The 13,372-nt window shown below is 35.8% G+C and overlaps 1 long non-coding RNA gene and 1 pseudogene across 1 annotated transcript; both read left to right on the plus strand.

Annotated features, from left to right (window-relative positions):
- The first annotated feature begins 925 nt into the window (after window positions 1-925).
- LOC132042582 (protein GRAVITROPIC IN THE LIGHT 1-like) lies at window positions 926-5,785 on the plus strand (annotated as a pseudogene).
- A 4,772-nt stretch (window positions 5,786-10,557) lies between these two features.
- LOC132042583 (uncharacterized) lies at window positions 10,558-12,448 on the plus strand. Its single transcript, XR_009411510.1, has 2 exons — window positions 10,558-11,787; window positions 11,890-12,448. It is a non-coding gene; the product is annotated as an uncharacterized LOC132042583 (long non-coding RNA).
- Window positions 12,449-13,372: the final 924 nt, after the last annotated feature.

Raw genomic sequence — 13,372 nt, forward strand, 5'->3', positions numbered from 1 at the left:
TGTATTTTTGCTTAATTGTTTGATTATTTGGCCAATAGTTAGACACTATCTGTGGTGCGTGAGTTGGATTCGAAAGAGGGAATTCACGTACGTAATAAGAATAAATAGAGTTTGTTTGATTTAATCGTTTCGCTACTGAGGATAGAAATATACCCTTTAGCCCTACTTAGTTCGATACAGAGATATAAATGAGTTTTTATTACTTCTTGCGATCATAGAAATATAGACGTTAAGAGTAGCATCTACAGGCTTGTGAGTAGTTCGAAAGAATATCATAAAGTTAACATCAATCTGTCAACTAGTAACCCAGGAAGTAAAATAGGTATAGCAATTGGAAGACTCAACTGGATTATTAGTGGTCATAACCCTAGATCTATCTCTTCTCCGATAAAATCTGATCTTTTTTGGTTGAAGTTCATTATTTGCTTTCTTTTATTTTTAGTTAGTTTATAAATATAACTTTGGATTCTATTTCTTGTTTAGATAATTAGCATTAGTTTAATTTAGTAAATAGTTAATCATAAGTCTCCGTGGTTACGATATCTGGTATTACTTGTACGACTGTGTATAGTTGCGTGTGCGCTTAGGAGCAACAAGCTCATGTTTGGCATGGTCGTAGATGGTGGCCCCTTGATTCAAGATCAAGCTAGAAATTTAAACCTTATGGGGTGGCAACAAGTGATCCAAGAGCTTATTGGTTCGGCACCTGTTAAGGATTGTTTTGACGATGTTAGTAGGTTGAGAGTATGTAAATTAGTTGAATATATGAACGACTTAGATGCCATTACAGATCAGATCATAGAAATTGAGGTGCATAAGCGGGTCAGGTTGCACTTGCTATGGTTGTGTGGCGGCACAATATTTCCGTAAGTCTGTTGACAAGAGTAATTTTGACTATTTGCTTGACATGCGTTACCTTAACATAATGAGTACACAAGCTTGGGGAGAAATTGCATTGTCATATTTGTATAATTCTCTATGCCGCGCTTCAATGTCCAAGGCCAGCAATGTGTGTAGATTCATTTCCTTGTTGCAGGTACGTGACTTTTAAAATTATGTGATTTTATTTGGTTGTCTTATTTGATAGTTATAATCTTTATATTTTTTTAAATTTTTTTAATATAGGTCTGGGCTTGGGAGCGAATTATATCGATGCAGCCACCACAAACGGCTCTTCAATCACACCCGGCTCTTACACGGAAGTGGACTCATCGTAGAGTCAGCGAAAAAGAGGCACGTGGTGTGCTAGCCATATGTAGGGATGTCTTGGACAACCTAACAGATGGTCAGGTATTTTATCATAATTATGCTTGTTATTGGCGTTCTAATATAATAGTTACGCAATGCGTAATTTGTTTCTTTTATTATCATGTAATTTTATGTTCTTTCTATCATAGTTTGTGTGGCAGCCTTATTCAGAGGCCATCATTAATGGACTCCCAGTGTCACGATCCAATTTTACTAAGTCGCGTGGGCACCTATCATTTCTTACCTCGGTAGGCGAACCCTTAACCAATCGCTACTCCATACAATAAAAATATAGCAAAAGCGGAATCATAAGTCTAAATCATACTAATATAAATAAAGTGCGGAAACCACAAATACATCCCCGTTATCTGGTCTGAATAATACAAGAGCATTAAATGACATGTCTTGAAATACAAGTCTCAAAATAACAAATATGTATCTGAATAGGAAATAAAGACAGTAATATAAAAGAGTCTTCGGGTAGCGGCCATCAGATGCTCAGCCTAGAAAGCTTGCAAGTCTTCCTCGAAAATCAGCCACGAGGAGCGGAAGTCGAACCTGTCACAAACTCTACACTCATAAAAGAATGCAGCAGGGTAAAATAAGAACAACAACACGTACTGAGTAGATATCATAGACCGAAAATAGTTAGATAACATATGCATAAGGAAGAGACTGAAAGATAGACATGCTCACAAACAGATATAACTCAACGCAGTCCAAAAGTATCTACTCCAGTACCAAATCTAACCTATCTCCTCAAATGATCAATAAGTCTGAAGTACAATATCAAGAATCGCTATCAAGTCCAAATATCATCAAAGGATCAACAAGTCCAAATACAACACCAATGTAAATATGAGATGAATGCAACGCAAATGCAGTGATACACACACGCTTCGGGGGGAAATATCTCTTCCCCTCGACAGTCATGACCCATGGGGGACCGGTAAGTCCGTGTACCTAATGTGGCGCACAGCCCAATCCAATAGTCAATGCCGTGAAACGTGCAACCCGATCCCAGTCAGTGTTGCGGTACATGCAACTCGATCCAAGTAAGTGTTGAGGCGTGCAATCCGATCCCAAATATATGTATAAATGAGTGTATGCATGACAACAATGCCAATAATAAGAACATAGGAGTCAACCGTGCCACACATGGACACCTATGTCAATCACAATTTCAATATCATAACTTACTATCCTTCCCAACAACCTCAACAATGATAAGTACACTATCCAAATCATAAGGCAACTCTAAGCATCGATTCTAGCATCAAACACAAGGCGACAAGACAACAAGTCACAATAAGGCAATAACTCAATAGATCACAATAAGGCGACAAACCATAGTCAACAATAATACCAGCCCAAGTATTGCAACTCAAACCTCATACCCGAAGGTTTACATGCTTTCTCCAACAATTACTAACTCTACATATGATTCGCTAACCGAAGTCTAACCAAAAGGTAAGCCGTAACCTACTAGGAATGCCAAAGAGCCTCGAACAATCAAACCTTGGTCTTGCCTTTTCGTAGCGCCTCTAAGTACTCAAAGTCTATTCATAATCGAGTTCTATATTAAAAACCATGAATAACAATACCCATATTGCTATACTTCTAATTAGGTCAAATTATAATCCAATGAATTGGGGAAACGGACCCACAAGGGTAAAACAGGAAATTGAAGGATGGAACATGCAATTCATGCTCTAGGTGATCAAACCCACTAATCAATTGCTAAATCAACTCAAGATTAAGCCTAATTAGGATTTAAAGTGAAACCCCCAAAATTTGGGTATAAACCCTAACTCTTTAATCCTCAAATTAATCATTAATAATGGAAGAACTAAGCTTAGCAACAATGAATTCATCAATTTCTATATTTATTCTAGTCAATTTAATCATTAATTCCTATTTAGGAAGTCTAAAACTCATTTCAATAAATTATCATAAAAACTCATCTTCTATACTTTGATTCTAATAATTCTAAGCATGAATTAGCGAACTAGGAATGTAAATGATAGATTCAAGGGTCATAGATCTTACCTCCATGAAGTTTCAGCTCTTAAGTTGATTAATTCGCCTCAAGAGTGCTTAGAAAGTGATGAGGAGAAATGTAAGGGTTTTAACTTAAGAAAATTCTAGAAACACTGCCCGTCACTCGTTGCAGCAGTAAGGTCACCTGCGGTAGCAAGCTCACCACAGCGGCCAAGGGCCCGCTACGGCACCTCACGCCCAAACCCGCCTAGCCGCTATAGTGGCAACATGCACGCTATGCCGAGAGTACGGACCGATCCCCGGGCGCCTCATCACAAAGTCCCCTCGCTCGCTACGACGGCCTCTCTTATGCTACAGTGAGACCGCTGCAGCGAGTCTGGTGCTGCTGCAGCGGACACCAAACACCAAATTTTTCTAGTTGTTGACAATCCTCAACCCGAAACCCGACTATCACCCGAGACCCACAAATACAAAACAAACATACATACATACATACATAAAAACGCACTACGAATTCATCCGCGACCTCAAAATTTCCAACGGAGATCTATTTAACCAAGTCAACACCCAATGGCCTAAAACCTAGTTTCCAACCCAAGTCCCAAAACGCTCCCAAATGCATTGGAAACCGAACCGAACATAGTACCAAGTCACAAACGATCATCCGGACCTCTCGGAATCGACGAAATTCGTAAAAAAGTCTGTTTACTCAAAAGTCAAAAGTCAACTGTGGGTCAAACAATTCTCACTTTAAGACTCAAACTTCCAAAAGTCACACTAAAACCGGCCGATGACCTCGGGAAAGGGTCAACAGGGGTAAAACGGCCAAAAGTATCATAACGACCAAATGGATCGTTACACCATTTTTGAAGTACACATTTAGATGATGCCACTTGTCCTATTCAATTTTTATAGAACTAGATTAAATTAACTTAACAAGCACTTAACCATAGTTAAAAAATAAGTTGTGAAAATCAATCTTTAATTTTGGTACGAAAAGAAATCTCCCTGCAAATTTTGGAAGAAAAATCAGCACATTAAATTTAGAAATCAATTCCCTTTTCAAAAAAAAAAAAAAAATCCCAAAATCTAATCACTACATCTGCTTGTATGATCAAAATCCTACCAGTATTTAATTTGCTGAAATGATCAAATTCGTCAATTCATACATATTCTAATCTAATATTATCAGCAAATCTTGATTTTTTTCCTTTAGTTGGATTCAGTAAATCGATCTGCAATGACCCCTAGTAAGAGCAGATTGGCTCACACTTTTGCTAAGGTTTTGCATGTTCAAGCTGTAACACGATGAAATCGAAATACAAAATCTCAAGATAAGTTCAAAAACGAAGCAGCAAAGAATAATGATGTGTTGAAGAAAACACAATTCAAGTCATTTGTGGACAAAGAAGATGAAAATCGAGCAGCTACATTAGAAGCTTTTCTAGCCAAGCTATTCGCGAATATTTCAGCTATTAAAGCATCATATGCCCTGTTACAATTCTCTCAATCTCCATACGATCCTGGTTTTATTCTATCTGCTGACGAGATTATCGTGTCCGAGCTGAAAAATTTGTCTGAATTAAAACAATGCTACTCAAAGAATCAATTTGATGATCATTATTCTCCAAAGACCACTCGGATCTTAGCAGAAATTAAGGAGCTTAAGAGTGTTGTGACAACGTACGGAATCATGTGGAATAAGTTGGATTTTCAACTTAAACTCAAAGACTCGGAAAATATATTTCTCAGAAAGAAATTGGATGAGGTTAATAAAGAGAACAAGTTGCTAGAAAAGAGATTGAGTTTAATTGACAACCTTCAGCTGTCAAAATTAAGCATCAACCATTTTACTATGTTCCTTAGACAAACAATTAAATCGATTTTGCTCTGTAGAGAAATGGAATATGCAGGGTGGGATTTAGATGTTGCAGCCTTGTCTATTCAACCTGGTACTATGTTCTTAAAACCAAATGACAAATATTACGCGTTTGAATCATTTGTTTGTCAAGAGATATTTGATGATTTCAACTATCCATACTTCTCTCATTATAACAAGTCCATGACAGAGCAGACGAAATGACAAAAGTTATTTTTTCAACAGATTCTTGGAATTGAGATATGTTACGCATGCAGATTTCTTTGCTAGGAAGTCAAAGTCAACATTCGTGAGATTTTTTCGCGCAAAGTACTTGAAACTCATCCATCCCAAAATGGAAAGATCCCTTTTTGGAAATTTGGATCAAAGAAATTTACTATTCTGGTGAGTACCCAAAGACACATTTCTTTTACACATTTGCTGAAATGGCAACGCACATTTGGCTACTACATTGTCTTGCCTTTTCTTTTGTACCCAAAGTTTCAATAGTTCAAGTGAACAAAGGATGTAGATTTTCCGAATTTTATATGGAAAGTGTGAACAAAGAAGAAGCATTCTTGATGTCCAACAGATGGCTGAAATCCATGTAGGATTCACAGGGATCTAGGGTTCAGGGTTGGTCGAAGTGTTGTTCCGTGTCAAATATATCTTTGTTGATGAAAGAATTTAGATGGAGTGTCTTGGTGAATCAAAGGCAGTCTAATTCATTGGTTGAAATTTGTACTACCATAATTCCAATGGTTGGACTAGACGCCAGAGGCGGATTTTGGACAAATTTTGTGGGTTCAACTGAATTAATTGTTTTCGTCTTGAACTACATATCATACGCAAAAAAGAGAAATACAAATATACATATAATAAGATTACAATCATTTTAAGCCCGCTAACTCTAAATTCTGAATTCCTAATTAAAGGGAAGCCAGCACATTCAAATATATAGCGCATGTATTACATGTGATATACTAGTCAAGCCTGACCAAACGTCCGTTAGCCTGGGACATTGGTCAGGCTCATATAAAGTGCAGTCCGGTGAACAGAGAACAGAGCATCCCGCGTTCACGTAGGATGTGGAGAAGGGTCACACCTCAAGGGGTGTAATATAGACAGCAGGGGCAGATTTAGAGGGTGGGTAGGCCGGTAGGGTGTTAACCCAAACACCCTCGCCAAAAAATTACACGGTATATATAAGGTAGATTTTCTGTGTTTTTGTACATATATAAGTTTTGAACACCCTAAATAAATCAGAAAGGTTAGCTCAAGCAGTTCAGGGTGTTCAAAATTCTCTCTAGTGTCCAAGGTTCGATAATGGGACAATTTTTTTTATGTTTAGCTTTTATTGTTTTTTTAAAAACCCCTGAGTGAAAATCCTAGATTCGCCACTGGGTACAGTTTACCCTGATGCAAACATTTGCTTTCACGGCTCGAGCTGGTGACCTATTGGTCAGGCTCATATAGCGCATGTAGGTAGATTTTTTTTTTTTATTACATCAGTATGGTTCTTTAGAAGAAACTAAAGAAAAACACCTCATTTTAGTTCCGATCTCAAATTCTCAATCTCGTACAAAATGAACAAGTGGATTTTCTTTCAAAGTTTGTTGTGAACTTCGTTAATTAATTGGCATACTTTTATAAGGTTTGGTATGCGTAATTTTCATTATTTCCATCATACGTGATTGCAGGAAATTAGATTTGGTCCTTTCAAATGAAAATGACACATGCAATTCATGAAGATCGTTTCTGTGGTTTCAACCAACCACTAAAATGCAGCATTTGTAAAGTATTATCACATATATTACTTTTAGTTAACCAAAAAAATGTGGGGATCATGGCAGGTTACACTACTACATCATTGAATAGAGAGCTCATCTAGCCACAACTAAATTAATAATATACATATATTTATTGTAACGTTTAGCATAATGTCTCTGTATTTACCAAGGAGAGGCTTCCAAAATTGTCAGATGTGGTACATTTTGTATTTCTACATTACAAAGCGTAATTCAAGATCTAGAGTTAGTGATCGCGGAATAATTAGTGTGAATCTAACTATATATTTTTGTGTATACATTTCAAAGTTTTTTCGCATATTTGTACATATTTCAAGTGAAAAACAAGTGGTCCAATTAAACCCATAAAAAAGTCCTAAATGCTCTGCCTATACATATATGCAGCCAACTGCTAAATCCAGAAGTAACCAATTTTAGAGCTTACTCTTCATCAATCAGAGGCAAACCTACTCTACATATAGGGGTCACCTGACCTGGTAAACTTCAGCAAAAATCTTGTATGTGTATGTGTGTATACCTTGAAAATGATTAAATAATTAACTTGACACCCTGAACACTAGTAGCCTTTAGGGGCACTGATTGAGCAGCTAGCTAGCTCACATTTCTTTAGTGCCCCGTCTGTGTTAAAATCCTGGATCCGCCTCTATCATCAATTTCCAATACCAGGACTAGGAACTGACTCCACGTTCCGATCAAGCTCCACATGGCCTTTATTACTTGAAGAAGAAGGAGGGACCGCGTGACCTTTGGGAAGGGAACTCAATAGTACACTGGCATCTTGAGAAGGATCAATATTTTTCTCCTCCATATTCTTCAATAGCTTTATTCTTGCTTCAAAGCTAGGAGCATAAGAAACTAAAACTAGAAGAATTAAAGTAAGGGAAATTAATATGTTGCAACGAGCCATTAACCGCAATGAGATAATGGAATCCCTTAGCAGTTTTGGCTCTTATATATAGGGATTTATCGTTTTTTATAAGAACGTAACAATCAATTTAAGTAGTAAAGAACAAAAGATGTGCTTCGAATCCAATTAGTAGAATATTTGAAACACTACTAGTGGAATATTGAAGGTTAATGGAAGGGAAAGAGAGGAATTTATCAGAAGAGCAGAGTAGTTGGCAAAGGAGAGGTGTGAGGGTCAAGTTAGTTTAGCTAGGTCAAAGGTTTAATGCGTCCAAATATATATATATACAAAGGATTCTAAAATTTTGTTTTGTTTTAACTTATGTGCAATAGTCGATAAACATTTTTAAACCATCAGATTAAGTTACCTGCAATAAAAGTTACTCCCTCCATCGTTTTTAAGTCAAAGTGTTATTATTTGGCAAGTCAAATGATTTCTTATTTGACTATGATTTTTTCCAAACATTTTAAAAATATTTAGAATCATTAACTATATTTACATGCATTATTTTTATATATGTTTCAAATATGTAATTTTATGTTAAAAATTTGAAGAATCTATATCCGAATTAACATCGAAAATTAAGTGTTTTGACTCTCGTACTTAGAACATCTTCACACAAATTGTGATAAAAGGATAGTTATTTATAACAAGTACAATTTGGAAACCTAAAAATAGCATAAACACTACAAGAAATATGACTTTTAACGAATACTCTCTAAGCGAAGGGACATGAATCCGATTCGTTATAAATATATTATGCGACAAACTTTTTCCGGTCATTAAAGCCAATTTTTAGCTTAACATTAACAAGGGGATAATATTCCGTCGTTAAAACACATAATAACCCGTCGTTGAAACTATAATCAATAAAAAATAGGCGCTACTTTTTCCCTCTTTTTTTCCTTTTCCCCCAACCCAGCCCCCCTCTCTCAAAATAAAACATTATGCATCGATGAAAACACACGCACGGTTCCGAAGAATAAAATAACTCCAACATGGTCCACCGGCAACTGCTATCAAAAGTAAGTTCTAGAGAAGCAAAATTACAGTACGTTTATGGGAGAAGAAAAATTGTTCGTCACCTCTGTCGGCATCAATTGTTCATCTTAGAGCTCCTTCTCAAGGTATGATTCGAAACTTTACCTTTTTATATGTTAATTTTGGTTCAAATTAATAGGATTATGATCACACTTAGATATATGGATGTTGGTGCTGCTTTGGTGGTGTTGGTGTTCAAGAATCTTATCGATTTCAATTATCCTAATTTAGGTATTTTTAATTTGTGCTTAGAAAGAATTTGTGGCATGGTCGATTTCAATGTGCAATTTCCATATCCACTGCTTTCGATTTGTGTTATTCTCTTTTTTTCTCCTTCTTCGTGGACTAACTTCTGTGTTCCTTTATGATGAGTTTAAAATTTAAGTCTTTCTCTAATTAGTTTTTCAAAATTTAGAACCCTAGAGGAATAAAGCACAAAAACAGTGATTCTGATGGTGGAAGCTTAACTGTGATTTGCTTTTTGTTGGGTGCTATCATATAAAGGTATATCTATTGAGTTTTAGATATTTGCTTGATGACGGAGTTTTAGCTTTTCACTGAATTATTATATTTTCAGTTTATAGCTTGTTGGAACAAATCATGTGATGGTTTGTTATGCTTTATTTAATTTTGCACAATCTCAGAGAATTGTTGTTCAGTTCTTATGGAAAAGGTGACATCTTTTAGGTTCTTTCTTCCACCTAATGTGATTATTTCTTTATCTTTGTTTTGTTTATGTGCAAGTTAAAGTTAAATAGATAGCTTTATTCTATGTAATATTGGGTTAACTATAAAATGTGCATTTTGTTTTTGCTCTATGAGCTATTTTACCAACAGAAAAGCAATCAAGCAAATTATTTGTAGCATAGGAATGAGACATTTTAAGATTTTTGGACTTCTGGACTTGCTTTGTCTCACTATAAGTGAATGACTTAAATTTTCGGTGTGACCCTGCATTGTTGGTACATATTCAGTGGAGTGCTAGAGTCATATTCTTTAATAAAATGGTGCACTTTAGCACGAGCTGAGCTTCCGTCACATTTTTTTAAGGAGACAACCTCAAGTGAGTTCTATCAGCAATAAAAGAATGCACAGTTTATTGATCATTTTGTCTGAAAAACATCTCTAAAATCAAATTTACTGTTAAATTTCTCCTTGCTGCTATTCAGAAAAATAGTTTTTTATTGCGTTCCAAAATATAAGCATCTAGATTCTCAAAAATAGAGTTGTCTTTTTATTAATTCCCTTTTTGCTCTTTTATCTAGCCGAAAGAAATAAATCTTTCTACTTTATAGTTTTGGCCTCAGAGATTCGTAAGAGTAATCATGATAGCTAGGAAGAATTGAAGAGTAGATAAAATCGTGATATATAACTATAAATTAATGACCCACTGCGTCCTCATCGGACCTTATAGACTACATTTAGTCTTACTGCATTACTGAACAAGAATCTATTTTTTTCATTAGTCGGAACATGGAAAAATGATATTTTGGCATGTTCACTGTATTCTTAAGCTATGTTTCTTCAATTTCTTACTAAACGACTGCAGTAATCGTACTTAGATGATAATCTGGCATTGGCTTATTTTTTGGTTTCGTTGTTTCCTCTCATACATGGACTAGAAACAAGTTTCTAGAAGTAATCCAAACAGCTAGAGATTACATTTAGTTTTTGTTTCCTTCGGCTTAAAAGCTATGCTACACACTTATTTACCATTTTATACTTAATATGTATTTTCTTCTCTCTGTTTTAAATGTATTCTATTTCTTCTTCTCTCTGTTTCAGTTTTTTGTCTTCAATGAAGCGAGCGCTTTGCTTCTTGCATCACACTTTAAGCGAAGCGAAGGTCCTTGTCTCTGTTTTCTGGTTCGCGCTTTCAAAAGCACTGATCATATAAAGGTAAAAGGCTAGCATGTTGTACGAAAGGTTCAACCTCGTGATTATTTTGACGTGCAAAAAAAGGATGATGAGTTTGAGGAGTTAAATAATAAGAATATGATGCTTTTATTCTGAATGTGTATCTATGAGTCTGATTGTGCTTCTGACTATTTGTACAGATGGAATTTACGTAGTGTTAGATTGTTTCCCTGTATAGCGTGTTTGTGTTCCTGTATATTCTCTGTAATAGTCATTGTATAGTTCTTGAACTTGCTAAACTTCACCAAGTCTCTTTAATAGTCATTGTATGGTTCTTGGGTTTAGCTTAAACATATTCGACTTCTTTTTGTTTTAGGTTGACATGAATCCATCAAAATTTCAAAACTCTGGAATGGGATCAACTTTCAAGAATAATAAGCATGCATACATTCCACCTGGTGCCTTAGCAAGCAGACGAGGGAAAAGCTTAAAAGCTTTGGGCTCCATTAGATTAAGAGCCTGTTTGGATTGGCTTATTTTAGGTGCTTTTAAGCCAAAATAGCTTTTAAGCACTTTTGTAGTGTTTGGGTAAAATAAAAGTGCTTTTTAAGCACTTGTTTTTAAGCTAAAATGACCAAATTTAGCCAAAAGCCATAAGCTAGAATTCCTAACTTATGGATTTGGCTTATAAGTCAAAAGTCATAAGTCCATCAAACGGGCTCTAAGTGTTGATAGATAACTCCAATTGGCAAAAGTAAAATAATAAAGCAGTAGCTTTTTGTCGAATGAGCTAGTACAGAATAATAGCCTTGTGCCCCCTGGTTTTGATCTAATGGAAGATGATGTTCCCCTCGCTCAAGAAGCTGAAGTGATGCAAGACACTCAGAGAAGTGAAATAAGTATTTTATTTTCTTAAGTTGTATTTTTTTTTTTGTTAGTGGATGCGAGCGATTTTTATGTTTGACATTATAAACTGAAATTTGCAGGTCCATGTGAATGTGAAAAGGCAAAAAAAAGTGAGGAAAGAAGAGGTGTAAAAATGTTGCAGGACTCAAAGCTGGAGAGAAGTTGAGTTATTTTTTACCAGCATCGACTTGTTGGGAAGCATCACTGCTCATTTACGAGATAATTAGGTGTTAGTTCATGATTGTAATATGTGCCCATTGTAGGTACACTCTTGGGCGGATATCGAGGAAGAGTAGTTGGAATATATGTGGGAAGCTACAACTATAAGTTAAGCATTACTTTCTTGATTTATTTTTCAAGCTTGATGCATGTCAACTAACTTGTATGTGTTCTTTTGCGTGCCATAATATTTACGCTCGATGTATTTATGAACACTCCATTATTTTGAACTTTTTGGTTTTAACTTATTGGTTTTGCTGTTGGTTGTAAACAGTCCCTGCAAGACACAAATCTCAGTTTCATAAAATCTACCACAACTCTATTAGTCACACATAGAACTAGAATAGTTATCAAGTTCTTGCTATGAGTTTCAAGAATCAAGATCCTCTTCGTTTTCCTAGAAATAATACCATAGATTTTGCAGGATTAATTTTGGTGTCAATCCACTTAGCCTATTTAAATAAAGGCTCTCTCAAAAGAAACCATATGGTTCATTTCTTTATAGTGTTGCCCTCCTATTTCAATATTATCTGCCAAACAAAAGTGACAAAATGATGTTGTGATGTTTTTAATTTTGAATTGTACTGTGCAAAATGAAAATAAGCAGTAATCAGAGCTAACGGCTGAGTGGCTCTCATTGTTATTTAGAGAACTCACTTTATCGCTTAAATAGCATGGAAGCTAGGGGAAGCGAGTGGGGCCGCCCCAGAAGGCTGAGGGTGACAAAGTGCAGTATGAAGCCACTGCTTCTGTTCAAGAGGCAGAAGCGACTGGAAACATGCACTTCATTTATTTTCACAAAAAAAAAAAATCGACTTTAAAGAGAAAAAGAAGCAGCGATAATGAGGAGGCAGAGAGCATCAAAGAAGATAAATCAGTCGTGACTGCAAACCCCAGACCAAGGCAAAGAGCAGAACTGATGTTTAATTTTTTCTCTTTAAAGTCGATTTTTTTTTTTTTGTGAAAATAAATGAAGTGTATGTTTCAGTCGCTTCTGCCTCTTGAACAGAAGCAGTCGCTTCATGCCACCCTTTGTCACCTCAGCCTCTGGGGCGGCCCCACTCGCTTCCCCTAGCTTCCATGCTATTTAAGCGATAAAGCGAGTTCTCTAACATCAATGAGAGCCACTCAGTCATGTTAATTTGATTACTTGCTTATTTTCATTTTGCACAGTACAATTCAAAATTAAAAACATCACAACATCATTTTGTCACTTCTTGTTTACAGATAATATTGAAATAGAGGGCAACACTATAAAGAAATGAACCATATGGTTTCTTTTGAGAGAGCCTTATTTAAATAGGCTAAGTGGATTGACACCAAAAATTAATCCTGCAAAATCTATGGTATTACTTTCTAGGAAATCTAAGAGGATCTTGATTCTTGAAACTCATAGCAAGAACTTGATAACTATTCTAGTTCTATGTGTGACTAATAGAGTTGTGGTGAGATTTTATGAAACTGAGATTTGTGTCTTGCATAGGGACTGTTTACAACCAACAGCAAAACCAATAAGTTAAAACCAAA

The sequence above is a fragment of the Lycium ferocissimum genome, unplaced genomic scaffold (assembly GCF_029784015.1).
Source record: "Lycium ferocissimum isolate CSIRO_LF1 unplaced genomic scaffold, AGI_CSIRO_Lferr_CH_V1 ctg16313, whole genome shotgun sequence".
Taxonomy (NCBI): Eukaryota; Viridiplantae; Streptophyta; class Magnoliopsida; order Solanales; family Solanaceae; genus Lycium; species Lycium ferocissimum.